The 24,246-nt window shown below is 42.9% G+C and overlaps 2 protein-coding genes across 2 annotated transcripts in view; one reads left to right on the top strand and one right to left on the bottom strand.

The window, feature by feature from the left end:
• The window catches only part of LOC149860120 (guanylate cyclase 2G-like), a 53,083-nt gene extending 46,352 nt beyond the window's left edge, over window positions 1–6,731 (bottom strand). The window contains exons 1-2 of the mRNA XM_090058222.1: window positions 6,569–6,731; window positions 5,524–5,883 (exon numbers count right to left, since the gene is read on the bottom strand). The gene's annotated coding sequence lies outside the window, so the exon portion shown is untranslated. The remainder of the gene's footprint in view (window positions 1–5,523; window positions 5,884–6,568) is intronic.
• A 5,922-nt stretch (window positions 6,732–12,653) lies between these two features.
• ACSL5 (acyl-CoA synthetase long chain family member 5) overlaps window positions 12,654–24,246 on the top strand; it is a 31,888-nt gene continuing 20,295 nt past the window's right edge. Inside the window, exons 1-2 of the mRNA XM_090056872.1 lie at window positions 12,654–12,753; window positions 17,123–17,211. The gene's annotated coding sequence lies outside the window, so the exon portion shown is untranslated. The remainder of the gene's footprint in view (window positions 12,754–17,122; window positions 17,212–24,246) is intronic.

Here is a 24,246-nt window from a genome sequence, read left to right as displayed (position 1 = left end):
TTATACCCCTTTATAATATAATCCAGAGAAGCAGAACCAGGGAAGAGAAAGTCATACTCTACCTCAGCTGCTTCTGAGCAAACGGGTCCAAACAGGGCTGACACATTCTCCTTCTTGACCTGGTCAATGAAAGCATTAAGGGACTTCTTGGCATCACAGCCACAATCAGCATAAACAAAATCCAGGGTGAAGTTACCTAAGTAGGATGGGTCTGAATTAACGGTATTGATGGCAATCTGAATAGCCGAACCCAGCTTTTGAGCACTCAAGGCATGCGAGGCATTCCAAGGGGCCTGAAATGCCACAGTTATCTTAAAGGTTTTGTCTAGCCCACTGACTATGGCATCAGCAAAAACTGCAGCCGTAAGTGTTACCACTGCAGAATTGCAGAGAGGAGAAAAACTCAGACTGTGCCTGAGTACATAACAAGGAGCTAGCCTGAGATCCATGCTGCCCCTTCACCTGTACTACTATTAGCACTCCAGTGATTTCGCTCTTCCTCTCATTGCTCTTTATATTTTTACTAGCTTCTTTGCTGGTGACGTAATTTTAATTAAACCATGCTAATTAAGCACACCTCATTCTCCAGAGCATTTCCCAGTCTAACCCTTTCGTTAGCATCCTTACTTTTGACTTTAGTGCTACAAGACAGGTCTGTTCAAATATTACACAGCTTTTGTCTCCTGCATATCTTACCAGGCTCTGACCTACCTGGGAAACAAATGTGTATGTCTAATAGAGCATAATACTATCTTCTAAGTAAGAGAAGGAAGTTAGTAATAGTAAAAGCAAAAAGCAAGGAGTGTGCATGTCTCGCTGCTCACTGTTACTGTCTTGCTCCTTCCCCTTTCTTTGTTATGAATAGATGTCTCTTTGGGACAGAGACCCTGTATATTCCATTTAATATGTTTTAATATATCTAGCACACCTTTGGGCACTCTAGAAGTAATAAACCCAGTTTAGAAATGAAATGAGTTGCTTGGGGAGTGGGGGAGCAAGGGGAATGGGAAAACAGTTCTCTCACATTTTTACCCTCTTCTCCAACTCCCACTGGGGTGTGGGGGAACAAAATTTCAGCATGCTCAGAATATTTCAAGCAGCCCTAAGGAATGAATGTGCATGATGCTGAGAGTGTAGTTTGTAGCCGTGTTGCTCTAAGGACACAGGCGAACAAGGCTCTTTGGGTGAATCTGAAATCTTTCATTACAGCAACTTAAATAGTTGGAAAAAAAATTTTCTTAGCAAGCTTTCAGGTTTAAAAACCTTTCATCAGGCTGAGGAAGTCTTTGCAGTTGGTGTGTGCTCTTCCTGGATGGTCTAATAAAAGAGATCAGATTCTCCCAAAGAACCTTGTCTGCCTGTGATCCTGTGAGGCATTTATCTACAGCACAAAGGTTGGACATGCTGACATAGGTGAGACACCTTTGCAATTGGAGCAACCATCATACTAGCGAGGGAACAGTTTGATGGGGACACTCATTTTATGCCCAATGGAGGACCGGGGTCTAGTTGATTACTGTGAAGGCTGGTGTTCAGTCTCCAAAAAAGTTCAAGTGGTTGGGAAGTTCAGGCCTCTCTGCTTCACCAGTGAACAGGCGTGCTTGTATCTGGGGACAGAAGGATTTTCCAAGTGCACCTGTAGGCGTTACTCTCTCACCTGATGTCAGAGGGCACTGTGCTATTATTAGGAAAGGATACAAAACTATTATCCCGCTACCAAGTTTTCTACTTGGACCAATCTCTAGTGTTTGACTGTGAAACTTCTAAGTGACTCACAAGAGACTCACAAGTGCTTTTAAGTGACTTTTAAGTGACTCACAAGTGCTCAAAGGTCACTAAATATCTGGACTGAATGAGTTGCTTTCTTGCTTACATACAAGCAGGGTGCTGAGAGAGTTGGCTGATGTGACTGCAGAGCCGCTGGCCATTATCTTTCAAAACTCATGGCCGTCAGGGGAGGTCCCAGATGATTGGAAAAGGGCAAATATAGTGCCCATCTTTAAGACATGAAAAAAGGAGGATCCAGAGAACTACAGACCAGTCACCTCACATCAGTCCCTGGAAAGACCATGGAGCAGGTCCTCAAGGAATCCATTTCTAAGCACTTGGAGGAGAAGAAAGCAATTAGGAACAGTAAGCATGGATTTACCAAGGGCAAGTCATGCCTGACCAACCTGATTGCCTTCTGTGATGAGGTAACTGGCTCTGTGGATGCTAGGAACACAGTGGACACGATCTACCTTGACTTCAGCAAGGCTTTTGATACAGTTTCCCACAACCTTGCAGGCCACCTAAGGAAGTATGGGTTGGATGAATGAACTGTAAGGTGGACAGAAAGCTGGCTCAGTGGTTCAATGTCTAGTTGGCAGCTGGTATCAAGTAGAGTGCCCCAGGGGTCAGTCCTGGAGCCAGTTTTGTTCAATATCTAAATTAATGATCTAGAAGATGAGATGGGCTGTACTCTAAACAAGTGTGCCATGACACCAACCTGGGGGTGTAGTAGATATGCTAGGATAGGGGAGACCTAGGATTCAGAGAGACCTAGGCAAATTGGAGGACTGGACCAAAAGAAATTTCATGAAGTTCAACAAGGACAAGTGCAAAGTCCTGCACATAGGACAGAACAGTCCCATGCACCGGTACAGGCTGGGGACCAATTGGCTAAGCAGCAGCTCAGCAGAAAAGGACCTGGGGGTTACAGTGGATAGTAAGCTGGATACGAGTCAACAGAGTGCCCTTGTTGCTGAGAAGGCTAATGGCATCCTGGGCTGCATTAATGGGAGCGCTGCCAGCAGATTGAGGGAAGTGATTATTCCCCTCTATTCTGCACTGGTGAATTTTCACATCTGGAGTACTGTGTTGCTTTGCTTCAGCAGTGAATAGAAAGTATAGGCAAACTATAGAAAGCACCACTATAGAAAGGATGTGGACAAATTGGAGAGAGTCCATCAGAAGGTAACAAAAATGGTTAGGAGGCTGGGGCACATGATTTCTGAGAAAAGATAGGGGAACTATAGTCTTATTTAGTCTGCAGAAGAGAAGACTGAGAGGGGATTGAATAGCAGCCTTCAACTTCCTGCAGGGGGGTTGCAAAGAGGATGGAGTGGGCTGTTCTCAGCGGTAGCAGACAACAGGACAAGGAGCAATGGGCTGAAGTTGCAGCAAGGGAAGTTTAGGTTGGATATTAGGAAAAACTTTCTTACTAGGAGGTTGGTGAAGCACTGGAATTGGTTACCTAGAAAGGTTAGGAAATGTCCATCCTTGGAGGTTTTTAAGGCCCAGATTGGCAAAGCCTTGGCTGGGATGATCTAGTTGGGGATGGTGTTGCTTTGAGCAGGGAATTGAACTACATGTGACCTCCTGAGGTCCCTTCCAACCCTCACTTTCTGTGGTTCTGTAATTCTGATGTGTATTGTATCTTCTGCACTCTTGGGGAGGTTAGATCAAGTTAAAAATGACTACTTGATCTAAGATAAATTTGGATGGCAGGAGAAAGGGGGGGCATAGAGGGGATTGGAGGCTAACAGAGTCTGCAAGGGGGCAGTCAGCAGGTTTGGAGGAGAAAGTGGAGTCTGCGGGAGGGATTGGGGAGGATCAGTATGGCAAGCAGGGTTAATGGGGGGCCTGGGAGGATCGGGGGGGGGTTCCCAAGGTCTGTGGGGGCCTCTCTCCCCAGGGGTTATTTTTTAGTCCACAACCTCCCCCACAACACACACTTCTAGATGAACAGCCCCTGAGGTGAACCTACCATCCTGCCCCACTCTCTACCCCAACTAACTTCCATCAGCTCCCATCATTGGAAGCAGGTTGCAGGCTGGTCTGTGGAGGGATGGGGTTGTCCATCTGGGGGGGCACACTGAGCAGTGCTGAGCTTATATGCATATAAGTAGGTGGCAAAACACTGTTCAAAAGTGTGTTTATGGAGTATCTGTGCTAAAACTTGCTGCAGTTTCAAAAAACAAAACTAAACAAAAAAAAGGTAACGTGCATCAATTCTGGATAAACAAAATGCATGGGTATTACATATGAATTGCTACAGCCGTGTTTAATTTCAAGGTTGTTGTTTTCAAATTTGCTCCTCATTTCCATGTGCTCAGGGAAAGCAGGGTCTGACAGTAAAGAGGAAGGGGCTGCCAAGGGAAAAAGTTGGGAGGAAGCAGAAAACTAAGGGCTAACTGACTCCTCAGATATATTTTCCCTGCAGTAGCGCTGGGAGGGGGACAAATTCAAACTATACTTCCAATAATTAGATTCTATACCTGGAAAATTATAATGCATTTATACATTTTCCATATACAGAATCTAATTATGGGGGGAGGGGGTTGTCTTATAATCCAGGTCATCTTCTATTTGACTAAATATGGTAAGTTAGATGTAACCCCTCCCTAACCTGTATGTACCTTAAATTAGCCTAACTTGGGGGTATGTTTAACTTAGATCAGGTTGGCCATTTTCAGACTGATCTAGTCTTCCTGAACTTTTGCACAGCTTTCACTCTCATCCTTAGTTAGGTCAATCTAGGCATAAGATCTGCACCTGGGTGAACTAAGTTAGATCGTGTGGCTGTTTTTAACATGATCTAACCTCCTCAAATATCTGTACCTAAATTAAATTCCGCTTATTTCATAGACATTAGGGCTGGAAGGGACCTCGGGAGATCGTCGAGTCCAGCCCCCTTATACAGGTTTATTTTACGAATTCTGCACAGCACTGTATCAGTCATTTGACCTTAGTCACAAACTTGGGACTTGATTTTTATTTTGCTGCACTGGAGTTGCATTATACCCTGTTTTAATACACAAGTGACCTTTGTCAGGAAACAACACCCTTGGGTAATGCAGGGAATCAGATATACTCACACATAATGAAACTGTCTTTGGCTTTTATAGAGCAACTTATATTTACATAGAGATATCTGTTCTGGAACTGACCTTAAGACTTTTGAGGAAATAGTCAGGACAGGTTTTAGTACCTTATTAATCCCTTCAAGTTTTTTTTTTTTTTTAACTACATCCACAGCCTCTATTACTCTGATCATTGGCCCTAGTGTTGCACAACTTTATGAGCTATGTGTATTAGCAAAGATGAGCTTTACCCAAAACAATCAATAAAATATAAAAAGACGATTTCCAGTTAAAACTACAAGATACAATAAATACCCTAAGGATACCCCCAGGTTTCTCAGCAAATGCGATGTATTTTCTTATATTTCTTTTCTATCCAAAGCAACCTGATTTCCTCCCCACAAATCCCTGCTCACCAGAACCACAATTTTCCTGGAAATGCAGGGCTTCACCACTTATGCATATGCTTGACTTCAAGCACATTGGTAATCTCTTTGATTTCTGTGAAACCACTCATGCAGGTAAAGTTCAGTATGCACACATAAGGGCTGGTAGTCTCATGGCAATTCCTTTTCGCCATTCTTTGTAACTCCAACCTCCACCAACTCATAAAATATATTAATGATAATAGAGGCAAACTCATTCCATCAGCAAAGTACACTAAAATCAGTTAACTTACCCCTAAATTGTGTGGCGGTCCAACACCTCTACTTCACCTGGTAGCAAGCAGGTCGTTGGAAAATCAAGCTGATGAATTCCAGTGGAATTGGAGAACTTTGAGATACTGTAAGCTCTTTGATAGTGATCTGTTCTGGCAACAGCTACATGCATGCAGATGATCATATCGCACATAAATTCAGCAATAACTCGCATGTTCACTGTATTAATCAGGCAGATTATAACTTTAGGCCATAAGACAGGTCAAGATCAGTAAGAGCTAAAATCTGCAAGGTCTGTGGAAAACACCAGTGTGCATCAGAACACGTGAAATCCGGTCAAGAATAGCCTGGGATGGCCAGAATCGGTATAACCTGGATAGCTGATAGAAAAACATGTAGCACTGTACAACCAGAACATAACTCGAAAGGTATGTAGGAAAGTTATACTTAAATATGTTCATTAATCAGACAAATGGAAGGTGCACAACACCAAACGTGACTGACCACGTGTGGGCAGCAATGCAGACCTGATGTAAGCAGGTGTAGAACAGAAATGCACTTTGGATTGAAATGTGCATTGAATGATCCCTACTGTCAGCCAGTTTGATCACCTGGTTGAGAGCATGAATAAAGGCTGCATTAAGTTTATACTCTCTAAATAATTGCAGCATGCTTATTTAAACAGTGCTGTAGTAGGAGCTAGCAGGTCACAAGAAGCAACAGGAATAACATATTCTATGGGAACTATGCCATTTCAAACACTTTCTACAATCAGCTCCTAATAAGCATGCAATATAGGTTACAGGTCATCAGCATTAAGGAGCACCAGTCCCATAAATTGGAAATCAGCCTTTTTCTTTTTGCAATATATTCCTGGGCTGCAGCATGTGCTTAGCATTGTTAAATACAGATATTTTGATCCAACAAAAGTGTTCCTTTATGAGAAGTCCGGTTATTTCATCTCTAGAAAACTGTACTTAGCTGCTCTCTTCCTTTGTGATTACTTCATGAGAACAAAGCCTGAATAATTCGTAAGTATTAATTAAATAACTTTATAAAACCTACCTGCCTACATATTCAGCTTCTAAATCCACATTTAGGCTTTATAAGAAGAGCAACTTCGGTGGGATTTGTTCCTTCTAGTACCTTTGAAAACAGGGGAATTTTTATTTCCGGTGCTTAGGTGTGGATAGTAAAGTCAAATATTAAGTTAAGAAATCAAGTTCTCATTGCATGATCCTGTGACAGTAATCTCACAAGCTTTTGAAAGCAATCCTCACTGTTTCAACCCAGACATCATTTACTAAGGGTCTAGGATCTGCTCCAAAGCTTTTTTATTTTTTTTTTAAATCAGCAGCTGTGAATAAAGTTATTGAAGTAAATCCCAGCAAGTACTAAGCCCTTGCGCCTTTTGTTAGGTCAAATGCTGAACTTCTTAAATTCACTCAGGCAAAACACCAGTGGATTTACTGTCAAGAGCTTGGCTCAAGGACAGAATAAAGATAATGTTTGTGGCACCTTTAAGTGCTCTGGAGCTTTCAAACTCTGCCAAATTCAGCAGAAGCAGATAATTTAAGTGAATATATAAAGTTTCGCAGTTATGACACAACTTCCTTCTCATCGTTTTTTTGATGCTGTACCTTCACTGGTACCAATAGAGTTATTCCCAGTTTGCAGCAGTTTAAAAGAGAAGGGAGATCCATTCTTAAAAATTAAGTGGTCTAAACAAAATTTCCAGATCTGAACAACCCAGGTCTTTGGATCCAGATTTGAATCTAAAATTCAAAGCTAGATTTGTTTTACTTAGGCTAAGCTAATGTAGGGATGTCGACATCTCTATTATAATGAGCTTGCTGCAAGATACTTGGACAGAAGTGACTATCACAAAATTTACAGTGATATGATAACATCTTGAAACACTCCAGATGGTCTTTAAACCTTCCTCGTCTAAATATTGCATACATGGATATTGCTCCCTTTGAACACTGGCCTTTTATCATCAGCAAATGGTCTCAAAGTCTACACTTGGAAGAGACTTGCTTCTACTTTAATATTCAGTGTGTGTTGTGAATGACCAAGATCCCTTTCATATCTGGTTACACCCATCCCTCCTGGGCATGCCAGGGGTTTTCACCTCACATGGAAGCTTTCAGCACTTAGCACCTTTCCTGATGACGGTAGATGAGTGAGTTTAAGAGGAATCAAGGCAACACAGTCAAGCCACATGTTAACACTCAACAACAACAACAAAAAAGAAAAGAAATCAAAGATTGCTTACCTTCAAAGTTTCAGCAGAGACTTCCCACGTTGGCATGAGGTATCCTCATTTGCAACTTGGTGCAACCTTCCCTGACTGCTGCAGATTGGACCTGAACACATTGCTCCTGGCAGCAGCTTTGCCTGCCTGCTTTCAGGTGTCACCAGTCTTATTTCAGCTCTTCTGCTGTTCCTAATGGGATATAAAGCAATGGATAGAAGAATTTCATTTTCACTGAGTCTGGCAAGCATGTTCTTGATGGCCACTTTGCTGTCTCTCGGTTAGTGTTATATTTGCTGGATTTGTGATATGGATGAGTTGTGTTTGATGAAGATTAAGCAAAGATTATCAAAATCCCAGAAAAAATATAATTTTACTTGGCAGAAAATCTAGTCTTTTGAAGACAAATGCTGATATCATTTATATCACTCAAAGTCCAGAGTAATGTTCTCTATTTCCTGATTAAAGTCAAAGGAGTTACTTTTCAGATACACTGGTAGAATTAAGACCAGAATTTTACTGATGAGGAGTATATCAGAGACATTTCAGTTCCTGCCTGATGATTCACTGCTACTGCCAGTTCCCAGCTGTCCAGTCTTCACTTAACTCTAGTGACAACTTGAGCTGTTGCATCTTGTTTGTTTGAAGCCACTTAGCCTGGTTTATTGATACTCTTAGTAGAAGACCTCAAGAGAATACCATACAAGGACAATGGAAGATGCTCAACGTTAGCATGGGGACACAAAGGGTCAATCCAACAGGAGACGCTCCAATTTTATACGACAGCATTGCTAGTCATCAACCAGGTTGTATCAATGCAGCTAAGAAGGTGGACTTATGCACACAATGCACCTGTAAACATTCAAATGTGTAAAGTCTAATTGACGTGGGCAACTTAATTGCATGTGGTTCTTTTTTATGAGATGGCTTTGTTGTAGTGGCGATATGACAATTATGAAATACCGGTATTATATCATGATTGCTGTAAAGGCAGCGTTATCACTTAAGTCAACACAGGGTTAGGGTTTTTTAATCATTTAATAGCCAGTTGTATTTGCAGAGATTTCATAAGACTACTAAAGAAACAGCTAAAGCAATCTACTTTCTTATACATTGTTTCAGTGATCAAGCTTCAGCCATATATGCTCTAATTATAGTGTTAGAGGTCCATAGAGTTTTTCTAAATTGAGCTCAGCCTCGCAAGGTGGCTTTGGATCAGCATGTGATGGCACTCCATCATTATGAATTCTTTCATAATTCATATTCATAGTAAATACATATACTATCTTCAATACCAGAGTTGGAAAAAAACCATGGAAGATGCATTTATTTTGATCCTTATATGCAGTTTCTTCAGCAATGCTCCCATTTCTTTGGGCATGTGTTAAAAGAAGATGGCAAAAAGCCCTATTAATACTGAAGAAGAAACATTTCTAAAATATCATGATCGCCACAGATTCCTCTCAAAAAACACAAAGATATATTTACTGAAAGGTTTACTGATGACATATCTCTAATCAATCAGTCATCTGATTTAGGTTTATTGCTGCTTCTCTTTTACTTCATAACTTTCTGTTTTGAAAGTAGAACTTGCATTCAGGCAAAATGATCATTAAGTGGCTTTTGCCTTTCTAATCATATGACAGAAGCTAGATGCTTGCAAATTTAAAGTTCAGCTCACAGAATACAGTCCCAAGGGGTAGGTGCAGTCATTCAAAAAGCCCAAGGAGGAATTGATCTAAATTATGTGGTTTTCTGTAAGCGGTATAGTTTTGATCGGAAGTGAACAGAATACGCATTCGCCATTTGGTGCGGGACAGCAAATCTTAGGCTAGGTTCTGCCATTTTTAAAACAATCTGTGTGCACCCAACTTCTGTTCTGTTATGGGCATAGAGCAATTTTGTGCTCCGAACTTCTGTTCTGTTAATGGGTACAGACCAGTTTCTGATGGCTTATTCTGGTAAAAGTGTAATGTCTGTCCTTGGCCAAGGTGACATCATCTGACCCAGAGTAAAATTTTCAAAAGGGCTTTATTGACTTTACAACCTTTGTCCTATTGTTAAAGCTGCTCTGGACCTTTCAGCGTCTGAGTCCCACTGATTCGCAATGAGGCATGGACTCCTAAGTAGAGCTAGCTGGGAAACTGAATTTCCTTCCCACCATGATATTTAAAAAAAATAACTCGCCCAGCAATCAGACAGCCCAGAAACTAAACTAGCCTGGAGAACTTGAGGTTCTAGCCCCAGGCAGCTGGCATAACTGGACTGCCTGGTAATCATGACCCAAATGCCAGGGCTCCCAGGCTTTCCAGGTTCTCAAGCCTCAGACAGCCCTTAGGTCACTAATTTCAAGACCGCTTACACTGCAGAATCCAGGTAATGTGGCATAAAATCATGCAGGTTTCTCTCTATGGGCATGTCCCTATATGTGGGGGCATGCATTTGCTACAGCACAAATAGCAGCACAGCTCTGTATCGCTGCTTTTTGCCATTGAACACTCCCCTGCATGTGTGCATGGCAAAATGCCCCACTTCAGGGAAACCGTCAATACCCTGCTCTCCCCGGCTCCTGGGGTATTGGAGGAGCTGGGGGATGCCTAAAGCAGTGGAGATGCATGCCAAAATGTCTTCTTGGAGGACCTAGCCTCCAGTTGCTCCATCCCCTGTTTGTATTTTTTTAGCAGGTTTTTTTTTTTGTGTTTATACTGGGAGTTCTCAGTGTCAATTTTTGACACCATGCTACAAATTTGCAGCACAGCAAACAGTTGCATGTGTGCCACGTGTAGCTTGTGATGCCTCAAAAAGTTTTAAGTTGCTGCAAACTGCACATGCGTGTGTGTCTGGACGAACCCTGTGGTTTCTCAGGAGTTTGTTGAAACAGGTGTTCTTTCAAAACATTTTGGGTTGGACGCATCAGCGTGTTCATAAACAGATTTCCAGCCAGCTCACCTCCAAAGCACTTGAGTCAGTTTTGAAAATAGGGATTAGACGCATTAAGAGTTTAGCCTATCTTCTGTCTCATATTGCATGCATAAGAGTTGAGTGCTTGTTCTGAGGATACAACCACCGCCTAAGGCACACTGATACAACGAGGTATACGTTATAGTGTACACAAAAGACCCTGCATTGTAGAATAAAAGCACAAGTGTCTTCCGTTGTTTGCAGGCAGGTTTTTTTCATCCTGTTTACAAACCGGGAACTGAAAACAAAAATCTGTGTTAATAATTCAGCTAAACAGTTCATCAGGTAAGGACATAACCTATATGATTAAGAGATGACAAATTTACAGTTCCAAATTACTTAGGTCACCATGGCCTTGTTCAATAGGAAACTAATCAATGGGGTATGTTTGCCATAAGACAAGTGTGAGTAAGTGTAAGGATGATAAAGTAAAGTGGTTTGTATTGATTTGGGCGTTAAAGGATGTACAGAGGGGCAGTCATTTGCATGCCAGAGTTGAACAGGGTGTAGAAGGAAATGCAACGTCTAAGGTAAAGAGCATGTGTATGCATTGGATAGGCAGCTTGCTTTATCTGATGTCCTCCTGCTATTGCTTTTTCCATTATATGGAAGTGAGGTATAGGGGGGAGTGTGTAAGATAACTTCAGACTCCAAATAGTTTGCTAGATCACTATAACTCCTCTGAAGTTAAGGAGCTCTTCCACATCTAACCGCAGCACATCTGGACAATTCAGACCTGTGTGCACCCATTGAATACCACACAACAGTGTAGACTACATACATTTGCCTCTTGCATCTCCACATGTAAGTGAGGAGCAGCCACTATCATATCTGTATGGGTGTTTTAGGAAATGCTATCCAAGACCCTAAGTGCAACAGGATTAGTAGTCACTAATCAATTTGGTTTAGAAATGGTTATAGGGTGACAACTCCGATTTCAGCAGCAGACTTGAAATCAGGCCTGAGCCAACAAGACCTCCATTACCCTCTACCCAATACCCTCGACCCATTGAAACTACTCTAGAACCGAAGTTTACTATCTCGTATAACATTGCTATTGCCAAGTCAGTGCTGAAATCAGTGATCAAAAGGAAGCTGTGCCTGAACAAGAACTTCAGGATATGGGTCACACTGTTCCAAGAGCACCAGGCAGAGACAAGGTGACTCACTCAGGGTCAACACAGGGATCCTGACAAAACAGGAAACTGAATTCAAGTCTCCTGTGCCCCAGGCTAGTGTGCTAACCATTGGACCACCCATCCTTTACACTATAAGCCAGTGACAAAAGTGGTCCCCTCACGCATCTGGATAAAATTATCCATGGAGCTGCTGGTCCTAAGCTTCTCACTGCAGCCAGGCCTCCTCCACTTCCCCAAAATCTCGACTGGAGGGGACGAAGAATGGAGGCCAGAGAGGACTGACATTACCTCTCCTGATAACAGTAACGCACAGGCTCCGCTCCAGAGGAGGCCTTCCCCTCTGCAAAGCTCAGAGCAATATATGCCCACCATGCTTATGCCTCTCCCTCACTTCATTGTAACGGAAAGGCCATTATAATCTGGCACCCCGTTACAAGTGCGGTATAAGAGGACCCAGTCTCAATGAAGTCTTCCAGATAAAATATCCCAAGCCCTCAAGACAAAGGAGAGCCCTAATGAAACTCTAAGCGTGCAGCTTTCTCTGGGCTGGTGTTAATTTTATAAAGAGTTCTTTTCCTTTGTACAGCCATTGCATAAGCACCCGACGTTGAAGCTTTTGCTGCATTGACATTTCTAGCCAGTCGAAGTTACTCTTCATATTGATTAGGTATATTTTTTTTTTACCTTTGAGCCTGTTGCAATGTAGGTGCAAAGGTTACCTCCGTGCACTGGAGCCCAGTTTATTAAAACAGCACAACTGATGGTTTAAGCAGCAGTCCTGTCACATGCCGTGCCTGTGAAAACAAGTCTTGAACGTTCACTACGAGCTGCACGGGAAGCCAAAAGGATATAAACATTGACCCACAGCCCATCACCTTCTAGTGGGAAGTAAGGTAAGCTTTGCAATATTCTCTTTCTTCTTTGGAACATAGGGATTTAAAAGAACTAGCTTGCCATTCCTGTAGGGAAGTATTTCAATAGCCTGCAGTATATGTCACTAAAAGCAATAGCTCAGCCTCTGATCGTGTGCTTAAACTTATAGCAGTTAAAACTAAGCTTGAGGGAGAGCTATAAAACGAGCCTGCTTGAATAAGAAGCCTGATTCCAATCTGTGTGAAAGCCATTCTCCCAGCTGTTTGATTCTTACATCTGTTCTGAAGTGCATAATGTGCTCCCATTCAAATTCAGCTTCAACTCAATACTGCTTATAATACAACCCCTGTTGCTTTTGCTGTAGATTGGGGTGGGCAATTTTTTGGGGTGGAGGGCCGCTTACTGAGTTTCGGCAAGCCATCGAGGGCTGCCGGGGCAGATTAATATTAATTTCTTCAATTTTTTAGGGGCACCATGGGGTGGCTAGAATGGCCTGATGGGCCACATCTGGCCCCCGGGCCGCATTTTGCCCACCTCTGCTGTAGATGCACAAGCGTTCAGGACTGCAAGATTTTTAAGTGCAGTGACAGATAAATATATCTGGCTAAATCATGTAATAAAAACAGCAGCATTTGTTACAATTCCCTAATCTCCCACACTAGGATTTCTATCACACTAGGATTTATATCATAAACATACACGGAAACAAAGTCATAGCTCCAACTTCATTAGAAAAAGCATTTTTGAGAGAATATATGGTCATGCGCAAAACCATAGGGTCAGTGACAAGAGCGGCAGGAAGAGATTGTAAGCACGTAGCTTCCTATAGCATGTACTTTCATACATCACGATGTCAAGAGTTTGACAAAGGACACAGAAGTATAATTTTGCTCATCTGCCAGGCTGGGAAGCTGAGTTAGAGAAAGTGGTTTACCCCAAATCAACAAGTAGGTCAGAGGTAAATGGGGAAGAAAACATTCATCTTCCAAACAAGTCTAGCCCATGGCCTCATTTACCTTGCCGTCTTGAAGAAATGAAATTATCTGGAATCAACAGTGAAACAAAGCAGTTCTGTTTCTGCCCATGTAGGCACCAGTATTGCAGAGAGAGAATACCCAATTTGGCTTAAAAATGAAAATACGCAAGGAAAGATTTTATATCAGCAATAAGTAGCTTTTCGCCAAATTGGGAATTCAAATTTGTGAAGGACTCCTGGTTTCCAATAGTATTGGGCCTCAGCCAGTTCCACACGTGTGTCACTATGAAAATTTAGGATAAGCCCCACGCCAGGTACAAACATTCACGTGCCAACAACTTTGACAGAGAACTACAGACTGAGCAAGCACTTCCTGCTGGCTTATTTGCTTTTGTTAAGTAGATAATGCAGCAACCCTTAACCCACTGCTTGAATTTCTAGAGCTCTGTGTCCTTAAGTTTCTTAGCATAAACATTGGTCCTAGTCATGCTTCCTTCCTCGCATGAACCCCTCCCTTCTGGTGATGACAGTCTGTTAGACAGCTGTTCTCCTAATGCACACAGTGCACGTTGCTGATTTTAAAGGCTGGCACGCAGCTGTAAAGGACACAAGTATGTATTTTATTCACCCGATTGAAAGCGTGAAAGGCCAAGGTTTGTGTCCGTGTCTCTGACCCACTTTGCGCTCTTACACGGATTTTTCAAGTTCAGACAATAGGGCTTGTGCTGCTTTTATTGATCACTTAGGCATTCTGAGGGATGGCTGAAAGTGGCCCAATGTATTTTTTTGGTTTGTAATCTAGAACAGTGGTTCTCAACCTTTTTGGATCCATAACTTCTGTGACTGGAGCAGCACCTGCTTTCCAGTAATTTTATATTACAGGGCTTACCGCCTTTTGCTAACAAGAATCATAGTTATTAGGGTTGGAAGGGACCTATTAGACCATGGAGTCCAACCCCCTGCCCTGGGCAGGAAAGAGCACTGGGGTCAGATGACCCCAGCCAGGTGTCTGTCCAATCTCCTTAGTAGGGGTAGAGACCGTTCAGGCTGAGACAAGCCTCAGCGCGGCTTAGCTTATCTGCTTATCTCCTCACATTGCTCAGCACCTTGCAAAGATCTGGCATCACCCGTGTTGAGAATCACTTATCTAGCAGGTTGATGTAAGAAGACACACAAGCCTGCAATGCACAGGCCACTTCTTAGGGCAGAGAGATATCACATCTGAAACATTTCCAAGCATAACAGGACTGACGCCGTTTCGAAAGCTAGCATTATGAGCCACCAGACATACCTTCGGCCCTGTCGCACTCTCCCTGGCCAAAGCACTTCAAAATCTCTACAGCTGCCTGCAGCAGCATGGTTTCTGTCCAGGGACTGCTAGGAGGGCCCTGCAGCTCCCAACCCTCCTCCCCTCTCGCCTCAAAGGGCAGGGGAGCAAAGCAAACTGGTCTGCTGCTTGCCTCTGCTCGCCCTGAGCGTTGCCTCCCCTGGCCAGAGCCAGAAGACTAGAAACTACCCTCTTCCCCTTCCCCTGCCCCCAGTGGACCCAAAGGGATACACAAGGACTGGCCAAGCAGAGAGTCCGAATCCAGGCCCTGGCTCCAGCGGTGGGGTGTTGTAGTGGGACGGTGAGAATATGGGGTCTACAGCACTATCCTAGGAATGCCCCCAAGAGCCAGAAGCCCCAGGCCTTTGGGACCTGCTGGTATCACCAATCCCAGTATTTGGAGGAGGAGGGATACAAGCAGCTTGCAGTGGAGACCTACTTGACTGCGGCTACAAGACGGGGACTCCACTCTGCTCCACTCCCTTTCCCTCTCCATGTATGTGCGTGGGTGATTTGTGGGGGGGAAGCACTATGGGATACAGGAGGACCTAGCCATCCCTGTCATACCACACACATGCGCAAGGAGCAGCAAAGTGTTTTAAAATAGTGCCACATTCAAACAGATACTATTCTGGAGTGCTTCAAATGTACGTGTACATTTGTACAGCTCACTTGAACAGCAGTTGAAGCACTTCAAAACGAGATCTGTCCACTGCCTTATGTGGCTGTGTGACTGAAGCATTATGAGACTTGATCATTTTATTAAGAGCATGGCTGAATAGGCAGCGAAACACAAGGATTTCTATACTGGGGTATATTTTCTCTTGTGAATCCACTGCTGTAACACAGAGGCGGGCAAAATGCGGCCCATGGGCCAGATGCGGCCTGCCAGGCCATTCTATCTGGTCCACGGGGTCCCTAAAAAAATTAGAAAATTAATATTTCTGTCCCTGGCCTCCCATCATGCAGCCCTTGATGGCTTGCCAAAACTCAGTAAACGGCCCTCTGCCCACCCATCTTGTGGCTGCAGTAAACAAACGGGCATCCATAACTTAAAGGGTAGGTGTAACACTGGGAAGATAACGGGGCCCAACTTTTCACTTTGAAGACACAGAATTTGTCCCGGGGAAGAGGGCGTCTTGCCACAGGCATAGTAGGGCAGCTGCAATGCCCAAGGCAACCCTGCCTGCCATACTGCTGATGACAGCAACTATTACTGTGCCCCACCCACGAAAGCAGCACTTGGGTCACCTCCACCCACCCCTCAGTAACAGTTATTGTGCTGTGCTAGATCAAAGGTTCAAAAGTGCACAGCTCCTAAAAAGCAGGAGAGCACTTTGCAGTGGAGTGTAGGGGCAAGCTATTAATAATTTGGTTGAAGAGCCTGGGGGAAATGGGTTCTCTCACCTCCAGGAAACGGTGATCACAGAAGAACAGCCCGCACAGAGCAAGTACAGACTGCTATAACAATAAGGGACACAGGCTTCCACCTGTACTGGTAATTAGAGTACATGCTCGTAATTCCCCAGGATGTTACTATGCCATGTTCAGGGAGAAGTGCTCCCAACCACACCTAACATCTCTGTTCCTGTTCATATGGGCCAGACCCAGAAATGCAGTAGTGAAGTCCCATTGAAGTGCTCCCAGCAGCTGCTTTTAAGCACACCAAGGACACAAGTCTCCAAATTAAAGAAGCTTTCCCTGGAGTCTCAGCAGCATAGATGGGAAGAGAGGGAGATAATGCTTAGGGCTACTGCCTTCCAGTGTAACACTAAGCTAAGAATGCTTCAATAGAAGTAGTTTTCTTTTTCCTGCCAGGCTATCATTTGGTTGTATTGATAATGTCTGACAAGGAAAACAAGCTTTAAACACAGAAAATTAAGGCTCAAAATGTATAACAGGTGTTGTCAATGAAAAATAGTACTAGAGGGAAAAAAAAACTTTAACTAGCAAATACCCAAAGCATTAAAAAACAAAACAAAACAGTGAATTAGTCACCTAGTGCTTCTGAACTGTGTAAATTCAGTCTCCTCCCTAGGAAATGCTCCTGCAATTACCTAATGGCTATTAAACTCCTCCCTTCCAGGTTCAACCTTTTATGAGATCCTTTCCCAGAATACTTTTCTGATTGATTATTATTTAAACTTGGGTCAGACAGCTAACTGTAGTCTTAAGGTGAGTGGTTTTGTGGTAAGTGGTTTTGTTCAATAAAGGCATTATGTGGTTTTTTAATGAGAGTTGGGTCTAGGTCTTTGCTTTTTTTTTTGTAAGCAATGCTTTGCTTTCTCTGTTAATGAGAATGTGATTGGTTATTGTCACTTATAATAGCTGTGTGTGTATATAATTAGCTCTAAGGGTACTTCACCTTCCCTCCCCCCCAAATAAAAACCCACAGATGTATAGCTATCTTATGCTGTTAAATCTGAGCTCTTAAGTGTTATGCTTATAAGATTAAATCCTAACATATTGGAAAAAGTTAAATAAAACAGCTTGTTGCACCAAAGCCTTGCAAGTCTAATAGCTGTTATGTTTATGGAATCCTTCTATGTCTATAAATGAGGTACTCTATTACTCTCTCGAGTCTTACATTCATTCACAAAACCTCCTACAATTCCCACATATCTGTTACTTGAAGACTTTAAAACAAATAAAAAAAAAAATCAGTAACTATAACGCTCCAACCTTTGCTATTCTTGTCTAAAGACTTACGATGATACTACAGTATTTAGGAATGTACTGCTGTATGTTGCAGGCAATTATATAATGTTAACAAGCTCAGGAAATATGGACTTGTGCACAAACTCTTTAAGAACTCCAGGTACCTAAAAACTTGCTAAACTTGTTTCAACTAATATGAGTTACTACCTGAATTTTCATACTAGTAAACTTTCATAGTAAAAAGAAGTTTAAAGGAATGCAATCTAGCTTCCTACTGACGGTATATGGTTCAAAGTCAGGTAACTTAATTTCTCAGCCTGAAACTGTTTCACTCTACATAGCCTCCAACACTAAGCTTCTTGGTACTCTGCTTTACTTATCTTTAAGATATCTGCATTGTAACCTTCTCCACCATTCTAGCACTCTGAAGTCTAACACCCCAAAGATATAAAGTCAAAGATGTCTTGCTTGGCACCCACTTGTACAGCAAGAGCTATCTCAACTACTTAAGGCTAGACATTAAAATTCTGAGTAAAAGGGGAAAAAAAAAAAAAGTGGCATTCACACCCTTCCTAAGGCTAGGGTGGCATTGACCTCCCCTACCCCTAGCTGTTTACAGGACTCTTAATGATGATATTCAAAGGACGTCTACTCTGCAAAGAAGAGTCTAAGCATAAGTACAAAGATCTGTGACGAGTAACTTAAGCCTCTTATGGGAGTAGGCTCATGGATGACTTAAGATCTTAAATATGACACTCCTGTATAAAAACTCTTGGAAAGGGTCTGGAAGGAGATAACCAAGTGTTTTAAATATCTTACTTTCATTAGGCTAATATTATACTGATGTGAACTGCAATGTCCTTAGCTAAGCTCCCCTTGCCTGAGGAACTGCTTCCCTTCTCTATTAACTGCTGCACTTTGAGCACTTCTAGCCTTTCAAGGGAAAAGCAATTGATCCGGTAGCAGGGTGCCTATACACATGGTCTGGGGCATGTTGGAGCACATGTGGAAGTCACTTTACAGCCAGGAAACGGACGGTGAGCAAAATGACTGCTCTCCTACTTGCTATGGCTCCCTCAGTCTTAGTCTTGTATTCATTCTGCCAAGCTCCTTGGTGGTACACTTCCATGACCACCCCGATACTAGAAACCTAATAGGACCAAATCTGCATCTCATGATGGAAAGTCTCTCCTGCTTAAGTGGTAGTAGGATGGAGAAAAGTAACTTGTGTAACAGGTAGCTGTTTTATTAAGTATTAATCTACCCTGATACTAGGCAACAGAATTACTGGGCTTCATACTGGGAACAAATATGTGTTGCCACATGATGGCCAATCCAAGATGAACGGAGACTATGGTTTTACAGTTTAAGATATTCCTGTTTGAGGTATTCTACGAAGGCTCAAGTTGCCCAAGAGATTACTGGGTGAGGGAATTGTTCTGTTAACAAGTTTCTCACTGTCTTTTAAAATTTTAATAAAAGTACATAGATGCTTACCTCTGACCCCTTGTAATTCAAGGTGAAGAGACTCCCTTTGGTAGCTTATGTGGTATTGTATGACCTGCACCACTTATTCAGTATCTACCAGTGGGATGGTTACAAGTCGGTAACACGCTGTGTTGTAAGGAGAGCCAACTACACCTTGCTAGTATTTAAAGCAAGCTTCCAGATCTAGAGTACAACTCTCTTAACCTTGGAAGCACTTAAAATGAAGTAAAGTTGCAAAGGAGCATGCACTGCTGTAAATGCTGTTGTAACTGGTACAACTGTAATAATACTGCTGATAAAAGCTAAGCCTTTGCACTCCAACTCTGGTGAGCAATATCCCTGACCATTGATCAGTCCAGACAACCTCAAGTGTACTTTTATCTGTCTAACACCTTTATTGCACAAGACCGCTATCTGAGATTGGCAGTCCAAATGTACAGCGTGTCAAAATCAGTAGGACTTCGAGGTGCTCAACCTCTTGTGCAGGGTCATATCCTTGTCCTGCTAGGAATCTCCATAAGACTTTCCTGTGACCTTTAATTCTTGACAGATAATAACTGCATCTAATGTTGCTTGGCATGTGCCCATAGAGGCTTTGATTCTACTGCTACATAGCTGGCGGGGTTTTAACTCTAGCATAGGTTCAGTATCATGACTGACTGTTCTGAAGAGCAAGTGGTAGGGAGAATAAGGTATCTGGTGAGGAGGAAGACCATGGAGGCAGCAGGAGGCTTGTCAGGCTGCTGATGTCAAAACCCCACAAAGGTCCCCTAATGACAAAATGGGCCTCCAGTTTCTCTGTGCTGACTTTAGAACAAAATGAAGTGCTTATTGTTTTGCAGGAGACTCAAAACTTTTCCTCCAGAACGACAGGGAGCAGTCCTTGTTCAGGGTTGGGGGAGATCTGGGAGCAGGAACACTTATTCTGCTTCCATGCAACACACCCGATGCGTTGTAGGGAACACATGGGTTCTGCTAGACCCAAACTACTTGGGGATGAAACTCTTCCATGCATGATGCCTGAAGTAAGCTGACTGTATGCTTTCACCAGCGTGGAAGAGTTTACTGTTGTCAGGTATGCACTTGAGGGATATTTTAATGACTCCTGGGATCGTTAGTGCTCTCATCTCTGGCCCAGGGCCTCAGCATTGGGCTAAAAGTTAACCTCTGCCTGGACATACCTCTGTCCCCAAGGAGAATCTGTCTGAGTCTCCTAGCTAAGAGTCTGGGGTGGAGTTGGTGGAGGCTTAGACTAGTAGAGCTGCCTTGGCATCAGCACTAGCTTGCCATACCTGATTTATTTTTATATGAAACAGTGGCTCCTTGAACCAACAGCTTAATCTATTTTCCTACTCCTACCCTGGAAACAATATAAGTAGTGGTTTAGAATAATCTTTTGATCTGGAGCACTTCAAAACTGGTCTTTTTCCCTCTTGATCCCGTTAAGGCAGCTGCAGACTTAGCAACTCTTTATTGGAAGCCAGAGTGAAGTAGCCTACATGGATCCTGCAACTGAAGTCTAGCCCAAAGAAATAAGTAGTGAAAGTAGGACATGGAGAAAATGTCCTATATCTATTCCTTCTATAGGCATGGCTCCAATATATGTCAGTAGGAATGAAGTCTGAGCAGCAAAGGTGCTGAAACCTCTCAATGTATCTTTAGAGCGACAGTTAGTGAAGGTTTTGGGTATTCAGGGATCAAACATCCATTTATTTCAATAGATTTTGGTATTTATTAAAAGTAAAATCTGTAATGTAGGAGGACTAAATTTAGTCCTACTGTCATTTTTTTCCACTTTATTTACTATTAATACTGCAGTCTGACTTGGGTTGGTGTTCATAATTAACCGCCTAAGGCAACTGGAGAAGTGTGCCCTTAGTGATGCCTGTGAGAGGCCTCTGACTCTAATACGATTGTACAAGTGTGACCCAGAATGTGATGCATTGTTCCAAAAAACACAATATCTAAATCACTTCCTTTTAATTGAATAAAAGGCAGTGGATTACTCTTAACGATGACTGGGTGTGTCTTAACATTAATTAATGCACGGTAATTACACTGCATTAAATTTAGCACCTGCAATAAGTACCAATTTTAATGTGCTGTAACTGGCACTACTGTACATTAGCATATATGGATGCCTTTTTTTTTTTTTATAGTGATGTTAATGCATATTAGACTAAATCTACTGTGCATTGGCATGGGTTTTGCCTGCTGCCATAATGTGCAGTAGATTTGGTCTTCTGTGCATTAAGCATTTCATGTAGACGTGCCCCTGGTAGGTAACTTACTGAGTACTGCCCTAACTTGGAAAGACTAAATTCCCAAAGGGTAAGCTCTGTAACTTGGTTTTTGCTTGGGTATGTTGACGAGAGGATCTCTTTTTTAATGACCTCAATTACTTAATTTCAGGCTACTATATGAAATTGGGACATGACATGGGTGCTATTCTTAAAGATGTGGATTAAATCAGTTCATACATGTAAATTTGCCGTTACTACAGACGTGTGCAGGTTGATAAGTGCTTTGAAACAAAACTGTTCCATCAAATTTTGACAGTTGTGTTCGAGCTGTCAACATTAATAATGTGTGTGGCGACTCTCTGTTCTGGTCTCTCTCTTCCACCCCTCCTTCCTGCCTTGCCCCATATTCAGTCCTGCTCCACCATACACTGTGCATGTGTGCAAGATGCATTAATGAATGTGTGGATGTTGAAATAACCCTCCTCATCTACTAGAAAACTCAAAGCAGGTGGTGGGGAGGGAGGACCACATAAAGTTGTCCTTTTTTGTCAATTTTAAAGAAGAAAAGTATGCTTCAATAGAGGGTAGCAATGCCTCTGTTTATGCCAGCAGGGGTGGGCAAAACGCGGCCCGCCAGGCCATTCTATCTGGCCTGTGGGGCCCCTAAAACTTTAGAAAATGGATATTTATCTGCCCCGGCTGCCTGTCATGCGGCCCTCGATGGTGTCCCAAAAACTCAGTAAGCGGCCCTCTACCTGAAATAACTGCCTGCCTGTTGATGGCATCTTTGCTTTGAGAGGCTTGGAATATTCTCCAAGAAGCATTAGGGTAAAAACTCCTAAAGTTGGAGGATGAAAGCCAAACACGTCACCTCTGAAATGCATCTGATTTGGCTGTAAACCTGTCAGTAGGCATGTTAGCAATGTGTCTGAAACTCTTGTCTCCCCTCTCCCCCTACAATAGCTGCTTTCAGAGATGTAACAAGGAAGTGCTGCTGCTACTGCACCCTTCAAAATTGTGCCACAGTTGCCTGCTTGTAGCCAAGCTACTGGTTGTTGTTTTAAGGTAATTTTAAACTCTAGTGCTGAAGCTACAGACCAGTGCTACACTAACTGGCGGCACCCAGTTGGGCTAACCCAAAAGAGAGTAACTGTTAATAGAGTTCTTCTCCAAGGAGGAGACTAGATGCTGTTTATAAGTACAGGACAGCACATGGCAGCAAATCCCCAAATACTAAGACAGCTATGTACAACCCTGTTGATTTACTAATTAAATATCCAGGAAGAGTTTGGCCGAAAGAAGCTAGTAGCTAATTAAAACAAATTTGGGCTGGTAGTGTATACTTGAGGGAACAAACCTACCTTAAGCGTTACTGCATGCATCACTTCACAATATTATCAGGAGAAATCAGACGTTGGCCACTTTGCTCCTGAAGGAAGTGTTGCATAAAAAGTGTGCTGGCTAAGCGGTACTTGTAGGTCCACATCGAGATCTTGTCCATGCAAAATCTAGGCTTGCTGTAAAATAAGCTGGGTTCTGACTTCAAGCCCTTCCTCCAGCTGCTCTCTGCATGCGTAGAAATTGTTTTGAGTAGGGAAGTAGTGTCCCCGTTTTAATAGAGCGGGTTTTGGAGGGGAAGGGAAATAAAGGAATTGCCTGCCCATGGTAATGGCAGTTGAGAAAAGGAACTAGTCTCCTTGCTAGCAGCCCAGAGCCTTGTCGCAGGTTTTGCATTTGTACAACGAACAGTGGCTGTGCCGTTCTGTATTGTCTGCAGAAAGCTATTAACCCTGTACTGGTATCTTCTTTAATGGGTCGTAAGAGTAAGTGTCTAGCCTGTGAACAGACAAAGTGTTGTGTTTTTTTTTGTTTTTTGTTTTTTGTTCCCATATATTGCTGTCTCTCTTTTTTTTTTTTTTCCTTCTGCGCTTTTCCCCCCCCCCATTTCCCACTGGGGGTGGGGAGCTGACCCTGTGCTACCAAGCTGGAAACTGCTGCTCTAGGGCTCCCAGTCCTTCCCAGTCCATAATCCTGACGGCTTCTGAAGTGTTTCCTTTGAAGCCTATGTCTTGTTTATAGTGTGGAACTGCTGTCCTAGAGTCCCTTTTCCCTTTTTTTTTTTTTTTTTCTCCTCCCTGCTATTGAAAGACTCTGAACACATGGCACAACTTGCCATGCTGGCATCCTTTCTCACTGCTGTGAGACATGGACTCGTCTTGGGACAACTGCCTTATCAACCTTCTAGCAGGTGTTTGGCCAAGACACTTTCTCATCTACGTTTGCTTTCAACACAATGCTCCTGCAACGAATAATTGGTCTGGCATTCATCCAGCAGGGAGATTTAAGGTTGATACTCCAGCTAGTGAATTACTCAAATCGCCAGGTTCCCTTGATCCTTTCTTCCAAAGAAAAAGATGGAGCTTGGGAGGATGTGTATCTCCTCTTTAGGAGGATGTATGTGGTATGTGCAGTTCCTCCAGATCTTTCTGTCTTAGCTGAAGACTTGAGCTGACCTGTCCCTGTAACCAGAAACTTGCCTATAACCTCTCAGCCTTCCCAGCATATCTCTGCTCCATGTTTAAACTTTTTAAACGAGCAGTCTTTAGCTCTTGCTGTTGCTTAAGCTAGCTTCCCTCTTCTCCACCCCAGTGAACACCTGGCTAAGCCTTGTGGTTCTCATCTAAACAGGGAAGTGGAAGTGTTGGTCCACTCTGGTCACTTCACCGTACTGAACCTGCTTTGTTCCTCTTCGCTTCAGAGTGAAACCTGTCCTAGAGTCAGAACTCTAGAAAGGAATTTCTTGGCTGTTTAATGCTGTGCA

Source organism: Crocodylus siamensis, chromosome 7 (assembly GCF_052110815.1).
Source record: "Crocodylus siamensis isolate JL-2025a chromosome 7, ASM5211081v1, whole genome shotgun sequence".
Taxonomy (NCBI): Eukaryota; Metazoa; Chordata; order Crocodylia; family Crocodylidae; genus Crocodylus; species Crocodylus siamensis.
The sequence above is the reverse complement of the archived record's forward strand: the minus strand, read 5'-3'. Positions and strand labels throughout refer to the sequence as shown.